Below are 13,674 nucleotides of genomic sequence, written 5' to 3' on the forward strand. Positions count from 1 at the left end.
TAAAAGACACTTACTCCTGGTAAGGAAAGTTATGACCAACCTAGACAGCATATTAAAAAGCAGAGACATTACTTTGTCAACAAAGGTCCATCTAGTTAAGGCTATGGTTTTTCCAATAGTCATGTATGGATGTGAAAGTTGGACCATAAAGAAAGCTGAGCACCGAAGAACTGATGCTTTTGAACTGTGGTATTGGAGAAGACTCTTGAGAGTCCCTTGGACTGCAAGGAGATCCAACCATTCCATCCTAAAAATAAGTCCTGGTTGTTCATTGGAAGGACTGATGTTGAAGCTGAAACTCCAAACTTTGGCCACCTGATGCAAAGGCCTGACTCATTTGAAAAGACCTTGATGCTGGGAAAGATTGAGGGCGGGAGGAGAAGGGGACGACAGAGGATAAGATGGTTGGATGACAACACCAACTCAATGGACATGGATTTGGTTGGACTCTGGGAGTTGGTGATGGACAGGGAGGCCTGGCATGCTGTGGTTCATGGGGTCGCAAATAGTTGGGCATGACTGAGTGACTGAACTGAACTGAATTATAGTTTCTTCACAAATCGTCTTTGTTTAGAAGTTATCACTGGTGACTGCAGCCATGAAATTAAAAGACACTCCTTGGAAGAAAAGCTATGACAAAACTACACAGTGTATTAAAAAATAGAGACATCATTGCTGATTAAAGTCTGCATAGTCTAAGCTACGTTTTTCCAGTAGTCATGTATGAATGTAAGAGTTGGACCATGAAGAAGGCTGAGCAGCAGAGTTGATACTTTCGAATTGTGGTGTTAGAGAAGACACTTGAGAGTCCCTTGGACAGTTAGGATGTCAAACCAGTCAATGAAAGGAAATCAATGCTGAATATTCATTGGAAGGAGTGATGGTGAAGCTGAAGTTTCAATACTTTGGCACTTAAGACCCTGCTGCTGGGAAAGATTGACGGCAGGAGGAAAGGGGTGGGGGGCGGTGACAGAGATTAAGATGATTGGATGACATCACTAAGTCAATGGACATGAGTTCAAGTAAATCCTGGGAGATGGTGAAGGACAGGGAAGCCTGGTTGCTTCAGTCCATGGGGTCACAAAGAGTTGGATATGACTCTGTGACTGAACAACAAATGTTAGTGTGGGAAGAGCACCCGAGATTTGGAACTAGCAAACCTTGCTCACACATGGCCTCAGTCACACTTTTTTCTGTGATGCTTGATAAATTATCAAAGCTCTCTGAGCCCATGAATAAAATAACTAAGAACCTATTTTCATCCCATAAATATTGAGTCCACAATGTAAGCTCTATGACATTTGGAACACAGAAGGTAGGAAATAATATTTGGTGTAGAATCAACTATACCTTAGACATATAAAAGCTTACAGAAAAAAGTGGCAATCAAGACTCAGTTCCCTGCAGCCAGGGAAGTCTAGGAACTATTTGTTCCATCAGATAAGAAATCAGGACATTTTAGTACAGTTAGGGTGGGTACAGAGAAGAACCTGAATGTGGGAAAGTACAAATAATTCCCTATCCCAACACAATAGCATAGGGGCCTCCCAGGTGGCTTAGTGATCAAGAATCCACCTGCCAATTCGGGAGATGTGAGTTCAATCCCTGGGTCAGGAAGATCCCCTGGAGAAGGAAATGGCTGCCCACTCCAGGAAACTTGCCTGGGAAATCCCATGGACAGAGGAGCCTGGTGGGCTATAGTACATGGGGTCACAAAGAGTCTGACACAACTTAGCGACTAAACAATATATAGTAGCATAAAGGTGGAAAGGAATAATGAACCATGAGTTCAGAGAGGAAGCCTGGGGCATATCATGAAGGAACTGGTGGTCCCGGCAAAGACATTTGGCTTTCATCCCAAAGCAAAGGGGAACCCCTGAAGGGTTTTAAGCAAGGAAGTGTCATGATTAGGTGTGTGTTTCAAAATATTCTCTCCAGCTGTTGTGCTGAGAAAGATCGGAAGGGAGCAAGACTCTGTAGAGAAACCAATATAGGCAAACAATGGCAGAGGAGATGGCAGTGGAGATAGAAAGATAGGAATAACTGTGAGAGACATTAAAATTGAGAAACTAAGTGTTAACAATTGATTATAGAGTCACTGAGAGAATGAGGGGAGTAGGAGAGGAAGCTGAAATTTCTAATTCTTACAACTTTTCACACACAGTAAATGCAGGAAGAAGAGCAGGTGTATTTAGGGGAGGGCAAAGAAATAGTGAAAAAAATTACATATGATAGATAATCATAAGCTATCGATGTCATATCTATTTCAGCTGTCCAACTGGCTGTTATATTGAAGCTCAAGAGAGAGATCTAAGAGAAATGAGTTTGAAAGTCATCAGCATGTAGATGCTTACTGAAACCAGGAGTAGATGAGATTGGTCTTGGTGAATGAGCAAAGCAGAAAATGATCGTCTAGAATCAACAGTGTCTTTAGGCCCAGTGCAACACTTCAGGCAGTGTCTGTGAATCATGGCTACATGCTAGAGTCATCGGGAAGCTTGTAAAGAATAGTGATTCCAGGATGTTACACCAGACCAATTAACTCAGAATCTCCTGTCTGGGCACCGACATTCTTTCAAAGCTTCCCAGGTGACTGCAATATACAGCTATGATTGAGAACTCTTCCATGCTGGAATGTGCCCAGTAACTATATGCTAAGTGAATAAACAAATAGGTGAACAAATATGAGATTGCACAGAGACTCCAAAAACAGAAAAAGTGATGGGAATACTGATAGCAAGCAGTGTAACAGAAAATAAAGATGTGAGAAAACAGAGTACAGTCAGTGGTAAAGAATCCGCCTGCAATGCAGGACACCAAGGAGATGTAGGTTCAATCCCTGGGTCGGGAAGGTCCCCTGGAGAAGGAAAAGGCAACCCGCTCCAGTACTCTTGCCTGAAAAATCCCATGGACAGAGGAGCCTGGTGGGCTACAGTCCAAGGGGTCTCGAAGAGTCAAATATGACTGAGTGTGCACATACACACACAAAGGGGAAAAAAACACATTTAGCAGGAAGAGAATCATTAGAGCCTGGAAGACAATGTAGGTAATTTAATCACAAATAGTTTTCAGAAACACGGGAAAAGGAATTTGCTGGCAACATGAAATCAGACTCTTAAGTACCTGACCAACCTGAGAAAAATAGGTAGAGAGAAAACCAGTGCATTGAAACCCAACAAAGCTTCAGTGTACCAGTCCTTTTCAATCACTTGGAGGAAAAATGATGTGTTCAGTACGTCCTCCTTCTCCATGTTTGAACCTTTAAGCAGGGTATTTGGATTCACAGACTGAACCCAACTCAGATTGTTTCCCCTTCCAGCACACTGCTGTACTTCTTAAATGACACCAGGCTTCCAAGCAAGATTGATTGTAAACTTGAAAAGGTTACATGTGATGTAATGAATAACACATGCTATTCCCTCAAGCGCATCTCTGGAATGACACACACCAAGGATCCTGCAAGCTTTCGTAGTTTAGAAAAGATTGGGAAGAGATCTCACAGACAAGTGCCAAAAGAGAATTTCCTATTATGCTCACTTAATAAACTGCTCTATCTTGAATTCATTCACTCAATGAATACTTAATGAAGACTTAAAAACTGTTTTTGGAGTTCTATAAATGTTTGTCGACAAATGGGGAGATGAATGGATATAATGTGCCAATCAAAGTTTGAGGGGCTATGAGAAAAATAAAATAACTCAAAGATGGGAATTGATCCTAATAGAGACTGCAAAACCTCTTTTGAGAAAACATGGTAAGTGCTATCCAATTGTTACACATTTTACTAGGAGAATACAGAATACAAGGGAAGAAAGGATTATTTCCAATTGGAGTGCTAGGAAAGAACTTTTGCCAGAAGTTGTGTTTAAGCTGAACCTTGAAAAATCTAGATGTGCAGATTTTGGGAAAAGAGATTTGAGGTAAAGAAAGAGGTGGGCTGTGTTGATGTGTGGAAGATGGAGAACAGTTAAACGTGAACAAGATCTGAAGTTTATGAAGGACAATTATAAGGCAACAATGTTGAAAAGGTACATTGAGAGTTTGCATGGAGATCTTTTAAAGTTTTTAATGACTGAGCACAGGATAGTTAACTGCTAATATTTGTTGAATGTCTTCTATGGTCCAGGCACATTGTAATTACATAAATTACTTTAATGAAGGTTTATAATAACCTCCTTTGTAGGTTCATGAAGTCCTTCTTAACAAAATATAATTGATGCTGGGAAAAACCAATTAAAAGATCTCAGTTGAAATGGAATTTATGTTTTCATGGTAAATTATAGGGGAAAAATGATTAGAATATTAACTTAAAAATGATTAACATTATGACAGATGTTTATCTTTTGTCAAAAACACATATACATTATAATTGCAACTTTACACTAATTCTTAAAACTAAGAAAGAGTAATTCAAATACATTTTAGGGGCAGAGGCATATTTTTCCAAGAAAATTACATGACTGCATAATATAATATTCTTCAGTTTATATTTTCAGCATGATTGTAAAGAGGGTTGGTTTTTGCAAAATTATTTGAGTTTTTCATGAATTTCCTTAGAACTTTGATATCAAAGCTATTTTTCTGTGAAATACCTATCATATTATTGTGCTTATTAATTTGTTTTGTGTGTGTGGAGTGTTAATATGTTTAACTCTGCCAAATATAATATTTGTTGGTAGCTCTGTGTGTAATTCAAATATTTCTCCAGTTTCATTGACTTCGTGACATCTTGCATCATTTGCATCATTTATATTTTTATTTGATACTCATTTGCATTATAATTCCTAATGGTCATTACCATTATCTGAATGTGCAGAAGTTTTGTACTCTCGATGAGAGTTGACCTGCATTGATGGGAAGGGCCAAGGTCTTGAGTGGGGAGGTCAACTGAAGAGGTAACTCACTAGTCAATATTTTCATATTATGACATGCTTTATTTTCCTATAAAATCTTGGATAGTAAATGCCAAGATAATGAGATCTTCCTGTGTTTTATGATTTCTATTTTACCGACGAGAAAACTGAGGCTCAATGAAAGTCATTGTCCCCATAGCCACACAGCTCATGAATGATAAAACCAGAATTTGAAGGCAGTCTAATTTGAGAGTTGAATCATTTGTGTAGGTGTGGGCCAGGTGCTTTTAGTTGTCAATTAGAGATAAGTCACTACCAGAAATTTATAAAGCATGGAAAGCTTATATTTCCTGTGTTGCCTAACTTGTGTTTTTTCCCCTACCTTCTAAAATTACACAGACTGATTTTAATTTTCAGTCTTTTCCCCCTAATATATATAATTAATGCATTAAAAATTGTGTTAATCCCAACACACAAATTTTGATATGACAGTCTCTTCACTGACCCATAAATTATTTAGAAGTATGTTTTTAAATTTCATAATATCATCTTTTGGCTATTTACTTTTCATTTTGCTGCACTGAGATTTAAAAATAATACCTGCATGATGTAGGGAATCTAGATCCACTGGTGTTTGTAAAGTTTTGTTTTGAAACCATTATGCTGTCAGTTTTTGTAAATGATGTATAAGTATTTAAAAAGTGTGTGTGCTCTTTCACTGTTTGATGTAGAATTCTATATAAGTCTGTTAGAGCACACTTAAATTTCTTGAAACATATACTAAATCTTTGCATTTTTTATTTGCTTGATTCACGAATTACAGAAAGAAATGTACTAAGGTCTTGCAATATGATTATGCACACGTCAACTTTTTGTTGTAGCTTTGTCAATTGTGTTTGTTGTTGTTGTAACCACTAAGTCATGTTTGACTCTTTGTGACCCCATGGGCTGTAGCATGCCAGACTCCTCTGTCCTTGACTATCTCCCAAAGTGTGCTCAAAGTCATGTCCACTGAGTCAGTGATGCTATCTAATCATCTCACTCCCTGCTGCCCACTTCGTATTTCGTCATCAATTATTTTTAAGTTTAGTATTTTTATATCTTGGTGTTTTTGTTCCTCATCACTATATAGTGAGCTTTTTCATCTGATAAAAAACACATTTTTAAATTTCACTTAAAAACTATTTTGTCAGATATGTTACAGTGATACCAACTTTCTTTTCATTAGCATGTTCCTAGAATGACTTTTTTATCCTCTTAATTTCAGCTCTTTGTGTCATATTTTACATGCATCTCATAAGCAATGGAGTTGATTTTTATAAAATCTATTGTCTTTTGTGCTTCCCAGGTGGTTCAAATGGTAAAGAATCTGCTTGCAAAGCAGGAGACCTAGGTTTGATCCCTGAGTTTGGAAGATCCCCTGGAGAAGGAAATGGCAACCCACTTCAGTATTCTTGCCTAGAGAATTCTATGGACAGAGGAGCTTGGCAGGCTATAGTCCATGGGGTCACAAAGAGTCGGACACGACTAAGCAACTGAAACTTTCACTTTTCACTCTTTTAACTGGTGAATTTAATTTATTTACATTTATTTTGAGTATGGATACAAATGGGTATTATACATGGTTATTTCTACCATATGCATTCTACTTAGCTTACTTTTTTGTTTCTTCTTATTCTTTTCAGGGTTCTAGTTAACTAATAGGTTGTTTTGTTTTGTTTTGTTTTTATCACTGCCCGTGGTTTAAAACTCATAGATTCTATTTCTCATCCTTTAGTGATACTTTTGAAGTATTAACATGAATTATTTACATAGCAGTACCTAAATCCCGGCAATATTTACTCTCTTCTGAAAATTAAAATGGTCTTACATGCTTTACCTTCAAGCTTGTTTTTTGTTTCTTATAGTTTTCTAGTATTTCTGTTTTGTTTTATATCCTTAAATTTGTTACTATTGTCATTGCTGATGCTCAGATATATCCACATGTCTATGAATGTGCTTTTTATCACTGTATCTTTTATCCCACTCCTTCTGTATAAATTCTGTTATTTTCTTTATAAAAAATTATAATACATTATTAATAATATATTGGCACTTTTTGTGTGTAATTTTTGTGCCTTTCTTGGTTGTGTCTTCTGTTTATTGTTGCTTTTAAGATTTTAGGTTCGATAGCTTCACTGTGATGGATTTAGGTGTGGAGTTCTTTTTTATTTAAGGTTTTTGGAAGTCAGGCAGTTCTTGATTCTATGGATTCATGTATTTTATCATTTCTGGAAAATTCTCAAGACTTTCAAGAAAGCTTCTTCCCCTTTTTCCGTATTCTATCCTTCTGGAACTCCTCATAGCTGTGTGGGGACCTTTGTTTCCTTTTCCTTCTCATAATTTCCCAGTGCTACAAGTCCTTCTGATATACTCAGTTAGACCTGCCAGTTCACCAGTTCTTCAAATGTCTAATCTGTTTATTTCATTAGTTTTAAACACCATGTTTTTCTTTCTTATTCTTTTACCTAACATAATTACTATTTTTCATATTCTCTTGTTCTCTTTTAGAATTTCAATTTTTTCATGTCTTAATTATTTTAAACATAATTTATATGCTTCAGATTATCATTCCATTATCTCAACTTTTGGGGTGATAATTCTGCTATTTTTGTTCACTCTCACTCTCCTTGTGTGTTTTGTAATTTTTTTTATCATGAGCTCTCTTCTTCAGCATGACTATTTTTTTCCTATAAGAATTTCATATAGTGGGAGCATTTCTTTAGAGTGTTTGGTTTGGGGCAGGAACTTGGGGTACTTTTGATCCAAAGCCAATTTTATATTAATTCCTCAGCCTGGGGTGAGGTTTTAACCTTCTTGAGTAGGTTAAATTGAAACCTAAATCTATTTGAGACACAGGTCTGTGGTTATCAAATTATCAGATATAACGCTTTTGTTTTGATTTCTCCGCACAGAACTGAAAGAGATGGGAATACCAGACCACCTGACCTGCCTCTTGAGAAACCTGTATGCAGGTCAGGAAGCAACAGCTAGAACTGGACATGGAACAACAGACTGGTTCGAAACAGGAAAAGGAGTACGTCAAGGCTGTATATTGAAACCCTGCTTATTTAACTTATATGCAGAGTACATCATGAGAAACGCTGGGCTGGAAGAAGCACAAGCTGGAATCAAGATTGCCAGGCGAAATATCAATAACCTCAGATATGCAGATGACACCACCCCTTTGGCAGAAAGTGAAGAGGAACTAAAAAGCCTCTTGATGAAAGTGAAAGAGGAGAGTGAAAAGTTGGCTTAAAGCTCAACATTCAGAAAACGAAGATCATGGCATCTGGTCCCATCACTTCAGGCAAATAGATGGGGAAACAATGGAAACAGTGTCAGACTTTATTTTTTGGGGCTCCAAAATCACTGCAGATGGTGATTGCAGCCATGAAATTAAAAGATGCTTACTCCTTAGAAGGAAAGTTATGGCCAACCTAGACAGCATATTAAAAAGCAGAGATATTACTTGGTCAACAAAGGTCCATCTAGTCAGGGCTATGGTTTTTCCGGTAGTCGTGTATGGATGTGAGCGTTGGACTATAAAGAAAGCTGAGTGCCAAAGAATTGATGCTTTTGAACTGTGGTGTTGGAGAAGACTCTTGAGAGTCCCTTGGACTTCAAGGAGATCCAACCAGTCCATGCTAAAGGAGATCAGTCCTAGGTGTTCATTGGAAGGACTAATGTTGAAGCTGAAACTCCAATACTTTCGCCACCTGATGCGAAGGGCTGACTCATTTGAAGAGATCCTGATGCTGGGAAAGATTGAAGGCAGGAGGAGAAGGGGATGACAGAGGATGAGCTGGCTGGAGGGCATCACTGACTCAATGGACGTGAGTTTGGGTAAACTCCAGGAGTTGGTTATGGACAGGGAGGCCTGGTGTGCTGAGTTTCATGGGATCACAAACAGTCAGACATGACTGAACGACTGAACTGAACTGAACTGAACCCAGGACCAAGGTAGAAACACATAAATGTATCTATTTTCTTCCTTTGCTAGGGAACAAGTGCATTTCTTGGTTCCCCACTTCACAGATGGTGCAGTCTTTTCAGGGTATCAGGTTTAGGTGGGAAGTAATTCCAATTTTTTTTTTATCATTTGAGTCCTGTATTAATTCACTCAGGCTGCCATGGATTGGGGGGCTTAAACACCGGAAATTTATTTTTTTCAGAGTTGGGGTGACTGGAAGTACAAGATCAGGGTGTCAGCAGGTCAAGTTCTGGTGAGAATTCCCTTCCTGGTTTACAGATGGCCACCTTCTTTCTGTGTCCTCATATGATGGAGAGGAAGGAGAGAGAGAAAAAGTGAGCTATCTCTCTGGTGTCTCTTCTTAAAAGAGAAAAATAATTGTATATTTTTACGCACTATTGTATATTAACGCATATAGGTGGAATCTAGACAAATGACATAGATGATCTTATTTGCAGAGCAGAAATAGAGACACAGACTAGAGAACAAATGTATGGATACCAAAGAGGGATGGGAGGAGGTGGGAAGAATTGGGAGATTGGGATTGACACATATACACTATTGATGCTATATATAAAATAGATAATTAATAAGAACATATTGCATAGATCAGGGAACTCTACTTAACGCACTGTAGTGACCTGAATGAGAAGGAACTCCAAAAAAGAGGGGATATATGTATGTATATGGCTGATTCATTTTGCTATGCAGTAGAACGTAACACCACATTTAAAGCAACTACACTTGAATAAAGATTAATTAAAAACTTAATTTTTGCAAAGGGCACTAATCTGATTAAACTAACGTCCCAGCCTCTGACTTCATCTAACCAAACATGCATGCATGCTAAGTCGCTTCAGTCGTGTCTGACTCTTTGCAACCATGTGGACTGTAGCCCTCCAGATTCCTCTGTCCATGGGATTTTCCAGGCAACAATACCGGAATGGGTGGCCATGCCCTCCTCCAGGGGATCTTCCCAACCCAGGGATTGAACCCACATTTCTTACATCTGCTGCATTGGCAGGTGGGTTTTTTAGTCCTAGCACCACCTGGGAAGCCCTACCATAAATACCTCCAAATACCCCATCTCCAAATACCATCTTACTGGGGAGCTAGCTGGTGGTGGTTTAGTCGCTCAGTCGTGTCCAACTCTTGCGACTCCATGGACTGTAGCCCACCAGGCTCCTCTGTCCATGGGATTTTCCAGGCAAGAATACTGGAGTGGGTTGTCATTTCCTTCTCCAGGGGATCTTCCTGACTCAGGAATCGAACCCAGGTCTCCTGCTTTGCAGGCTGATTTTGGGGAGTTAGGGCTCCAATATGTGAATTTGAGGGAGACACAAACATTCAATCCTTTGTCTGCTGTCCCCATGTGGATATTAAAGCCCAACTTCCAGTTTACCAAGAGCAAGGCTCTCACTCATCCCACACCCTGTGGCAGCACCAGCTCACACAGCTCCTTAGTGCTCTAGTCTTCTGTTTCCACTACAGATCTGGAGCCTAGGGATTTTATCTGCTCTTTTTGAATCCACTCTCTAACACGTCTAGGGTTTTTCAGGTTTTCTAGTGTTACCTTATTGTCAGAAGCAGAAGTCTCTCACCGCCAGTTTTTTCCTTTCATTTACGTAATCTAAATAAGTTGTCTGAATTTCCATTCTTTCCCTTTTAAAAAAAGGATGATGTACACAAGTATTATTTTCATTCATCTCATACAGTAATTCTGAGAAAGAGCAATTAGAGATAGCAATATGTTGCAAATTAAAAATGTTAAATATAGCAAAAGCAAATAGAGATTCTCTAATAATGCATTTTAATTATAATGCACTGATATTACACATTTTATCTGAGGATATTAAACTGTATTATAACTACATTATAATTCCTTGAAGAGACCATGAATGTTTCCAACCCAACAAACCACAGAGCAATAAAGGACCATCTGAGATTTGATTGTAAATTTAGTATTATTGACTCCCATTTTAAAGATTATAAGTACTATTTCTTGAATGTTATCCTACTGGTAAAGAGCAGGGCATCTTTCTCAGGACATGAGTTGAATAATTATAGTGATTTATTTCAAAGAGGAATCCTGTAGGGGGAACAGTTCTGGCAAAAGTGAGAAGGAGTTAAATACACAAATAATCGTGACTGGGGGCAGTGTGAACATAGAGCATTGGAGGCCCTGGAGTTTCTTTATTGTCTTGCTATATTCCAATGGTTCTGGGACAGATAATATTCTCCTGTGCCTTCCTTTTTACCTTTAGAAATAAAGAAAAACAAGATTCATTGAAAAAAAAAATTGTTATTAACCATGAGGTCAAACCTACTGTGGTTAGTACCTGGAGAGGATAGAGAATGGGAAAACTGACCTAACCTTCTTCATAATTTCCAAAGGTAGAGTCTGTCTGGGGGTTTAGATCCAGGGTTAGGTTAATCTTTCCAAGAATAGGGCTAATATTATGGAATCAAACTGATTTCTATGATATCCTCCAGAACAGAAATTAGTGCAAACTCCAGACAGATCTTCTGTTGGAAACAAGTAAGGCTCACCATTAAGGATTAATTCACAAAACTGTCTGGGAAAGAAACTGATAACCAAATACTAGTGCCTGCTTATGAAAGCCCTCTGGCATTCTCCTTGCTGGTTTTTAAGGGATTTAACTCCATTCTAAGTACTTATGGTTGATATTCAGCCAACGTCACTCAGTCGTGTCTGACTCTTTGAGACCCCATGGACTGGGACTGTAGCCCACCAGGCTCCTCCCTCCATGGGATTCTCCAGGCAAGAGTACTGGAGTGGGTTGCCATTTCCTTCTTCAGGAGATCTTCCCTACCCAGGGATCGAACCCTGGTCTCCCGCATTGTAGGCAGATACTTTAACCTCTGAGCTACCAGGAAAGCCCAACATAAGGCCACCAGTTGCTAAAATATGAAGACTTCTACACTAGTGGATGTGCTGCCCTGGTGGCTCAGATGGTAAAGAATCTGCCTGCAATGTGGAAGACCTGGGTTCAGTCTCTGGGTTGGGAAGATTCCCTGGAGAAGGGAAAGGCAACCCACTCCAGTTTTCTTGCCTGGAGAACTCCATGGACAGAGGAGCCTCGTGGGCTACAGTCCATGGGGTCGCAAAGAGTTAGACACGACTGAGCAACTCACATACACACACATACTCACGCTAGTGGGTAAAATGCAGCTGTCCTGAGGGTCCAAAGGGCCCTGGTCACTTAGCCCCTCTTTTGTTTCCCCACACTTTGCAACCCACATCTCCCCCTCTTCACAGGAAAGATTTGCTCCTGGTATGTCGCCCCAGGGCCCTCTTCAAGCCCTAGAGCCAGAGTCTGTTCTAAATAAATGGTCCTGTATTGTGGATTAAATGTTTTGCATGTTCTCCTCTCCTGAGCCTGCAGGCCTGAATTGAACTAGAGCCTCCAGGTTCCAACCTTTACTGCTTTCAATGTACATATTTTAACAATCTGACTTTATGGGTTTCCAGACTTTGGCTTAACAGGCCGTTTGACTTCCCATCTTCCTGACCACTTTGGAGGCATGGTCTCAATACCAGTGGAACTAGAGGTTTGGTCTTCTCCAATGGCTCGGTGGTAAAGAATTCGCCTGCCAATTCAGGAGACTAAGAGATGATTCAGGTTGCATCTCTGGGTCAGAAAGATTCTTTGGAGGAGGAAATGGCAACCTGCTTCAGTATTCTTCCTGGGGAAAATTCCATGTACAGAGGAGCTGGGCAGTCCATGGTGTCACAAAGAGTTGGAAACGACCGAACACACATACACTAGACTTTTAGATTTCACAGATTAAATAAATATATAATTTATATATTTTGCAGACTGATACAATCTTATCAAATTTTGTTTCACCAAGACTATTAATTAAAAAAAAAATCTGCTACAATTATGCTATTTAAGAAAGAGAAGGACAAATTCAGAACAATTCCCACTAAAGAATTTATCTAAATCAAACCCCTATGATTATACAGTGGAAGTGAAAAATAGATTCAAGGGATTAGGTCTAATAGACGGAGTGCCTGAAGAACTATGGACAGAAGTTCATGACATACTATAGGAAGCAGTGATCAAGATCATATCCATGAAAAAGAAATGCAAAATAGCAAAATGATTGTCTAATGAGGCCTTACAAATAGCTGAGAAAAGAAGAGAAGCCAAAGGCAAAGGAGAAAAGGGAAGATATACCCATCTGAATGCAGAGTAAAAGAATAGCAATGAGAGATAAGAAAGCCTTCCAAACTGATCAGTGCAAACAAATAGAGAAAAACAATAGAATCAGTTCAGTTCAGTTGCTCAGTCATGTCCGACTCTTTGCAACCACATGGACTGCAACCCATCAGGCCTCCCTGTCCATTGCCAACTCCCGGAGTTTATGCAAACTTATGTCCACTGAGTCAATGATGCCATCCAACCATCTCATCCTCTGTCATCTTCATCTCCTCCTGCCTTCAATCTTTCCCAGCATCATGGTCTTTTCAAATGAGTCAGCTCTTCACATCAGGTCGCCAAAGTATTGGAGTTTCAGCTTCAGCATCAGTCCTTCCAATGAATATTCAGAACTGATTTCCTTTAGGATTGATGGGTTTGATCTCCTTGCAGTCCAAGGGACTCTCAAGAGTCTACTCCAACACCACAGTTCAAGAGTATCAATTCTTCAGCACTCAACTTTCTTTATGGTTCAACTCTCACATCCATACACGGCTATTGGAAAATCCATAGCTTTGAATAGATGGGCCTTTGTTGACAAAGTAATGTCTCTGCTTTTTAATATGCTGTCTAGGTTGGTCAT

The 13,674-nt window shown here is 39.2% G+C and overlaps 1 long non-coding RNA gene across 1 annotated transcript; it reads left to right on the top strand.

Moving 5' to 3' along the window:
- The first annotated feature begins 3,515 nt into the window (after positions 1-3,515).
- Positions 3,516-9,427, top strand: LOC138987554 (uncharacterized). The gene is made up of 3 exons (XR_011463910.1): positions 3,516-3,754; positions 6,202-6,419; positions 7,808-9,427. It is a non-coding gene; the product is annotated as an uncharacterized lncRNA (long non-coding RNA).
- The last annotated feature ends 4,247 nt before the right edge of the window (positions 9,428-13,674 follow it).

This window comes from Bos mutus, chromosome 4, assembly GCF_027580195.1.
Source record: "Bos mutus isolate GX-2022 chromosome 4, NWIPB_WYAK_1.1, whole genome shotgun sequence".
NCBI classification, from domain to species: Eukaryota; Metazoa; Chordata; class Mammalia; order Artiodactyla; family Bovidae; genus Bos; species Bos mutus.